The following is a 1,799-nucleotide window of genomic DNA, read 5'->3' as shown; positions in this document are numbered from 1 at the left end:
TTCTTCTTTTTTTCTTCCATTTCTTCTTTTATCTTCCCTTTCTTCTTCCACTTTCCCTTCTTTTCCCTTTACACCCCCACCTTTTTCTTCCCTTTGTTCTTTCCTGCAGAATCATTAAGGTTGGAAAAGGCCTCGCTAAGATCAGAGGATTCCAATTTGCTTCCTTTTCTTATTATTATTCCTTTTCTTCTTTTTCCCCTCCTTTTTTCCTATTTTTTTCTTTTTTCTGTCTTCTTTCCTTCATCTTTCTTCGCTGTCTTTTTTTTCCTCTTCCTTCTTTTTTTGCTCCATTTCTTCTTTTCTTCCCTTTATTTTTTTCCATCCTCTTTTCCCCTTTCTAACTCCCAACAATCCAAGAACCTCTCACCCCACASAGCTGAGAACAAGGAGGCTTCGAGAACGGAAAAGGAAATTTAAAGGATGCTAAAATCCTCCAGGACAATCACRGATTGTGCATCTCCCTCCCAGCTCAACCTCCCCCCAAGGCTGAGCCATTTCTTCCTCTTCTTCCCGCTTTTTCCACCCCAAAAGAGAAGAAAAATAAGCAGGAGACGAACCGAGMGAATATTTGAGAGCAAATCCCATCGCCTGGAGCTCTCCCGGCGCCGCTCCGGGAATGGAACGCGGCCTCTCAAAGGAGATGCGGGGGTTTTGATTTTTTTTTTTTTTTCTTTTTCCCCGAAAATGATCCGCTAATGGCATTCCAGAGGCGCGGCACCAGGACAATCTAAAGGCGTAAAAACCCTTGCCAGAGGCGGATTTTTTGGGATGCGTTTGTCAGCAGTGCCCACACCCCCACCCTGAGCTGGAATTGCTCAGGGAATCAGGGATAGGGATGGAGCTGCTCCATCCCAAAATCCTCCGGACGCGAGGTTGGATTCCTGGGCTGTTCCCCAAAATCCCAAAATTCTCGCAACCATCAGTTTTCCGAATGTCACGGTCCTTTTGTGGGGCTGCTCCCCACAAAATCAACCCCTGGGAACCAAAACAGCTCCAAAAAGCAAATTTAAACCAAGCAAACCGAGGGGGAAATAAGGAATCGAAGAATTCCGGAATTATTTGGGTTGGAAAGGACCTTAAAGCTCATCCCATTCCACCCCCTGCCATGGGCCCCCGCAATCCCAGGGCGCTCCAAATCCCGATTTTTAGGTTAATCTCAGGATTCCTTGGCTCTCGCRTCACTCCCAAGGCCACGAGAGCGACAAACAGGTGCCCAAAGCCTCTCCACAGGGATCCCGAAGGATTCTGCCTGTGGAATGGCTTTGTTGAGCCATTCTGGGACACAACAAAGGCTGATCGGACAAAGCCTCTCGTCTCTCTGCCGTGAAAGGACAAAAACACAAAAAACGGGAGGTGCCAGCTCGGAGAGAGAATTCAATGGAAAGCACGGAGAGCCGGGCACTGCTCAGGGATAATTATTGYAAAAGCTGCGGAGAAAAAAATCATAAAATTGAGGAGGCAGCTGTTATCAGGCATTTAAAAGATTGATTTTGAAAGACAGAATAGCCGGGGCAAAATAGTTGCTAATTCGAAAGGGAGCTAAAGGAATTAGAGCAAGAGGTGTTTGGGAGAAATCCGCGGTTTCAACCCAGCCCTGGAGCTGACAGGTGGTGGAAATGCTGAGAATGCAGAGAAATTGGGGATATTTAATAGAGGAGATAAAGGCTGAGGCGATACCTTTGTGCCAAAGCCTGATKAGATATTTTATATTGCAACATCAACTAAAATAAACCAATAAATGGCGATTATTCAAGCCAAACTTCTCAAAAATCARCAAGATCTGGAGCAATTGAACTGAA

This window comes from Malurus melanocephalus, unplaced genomic scaffold, assembly GCF_030028575.1.
Source record: "Malurus melanocephalus ecotype Western Australia unplaced genomic scaffold, MMel_1.1 scaffold_340, whole genome shotgun sequence".
Classification (NCBI taxonomy): Eukaryota; Metazoa; Chordata; class Aves; order Passeriformes; family Maluridae; genus Malurus; species Malurus melanocephalus.
Note: the sequence above shows the minus strand (reverse complement) of the source record.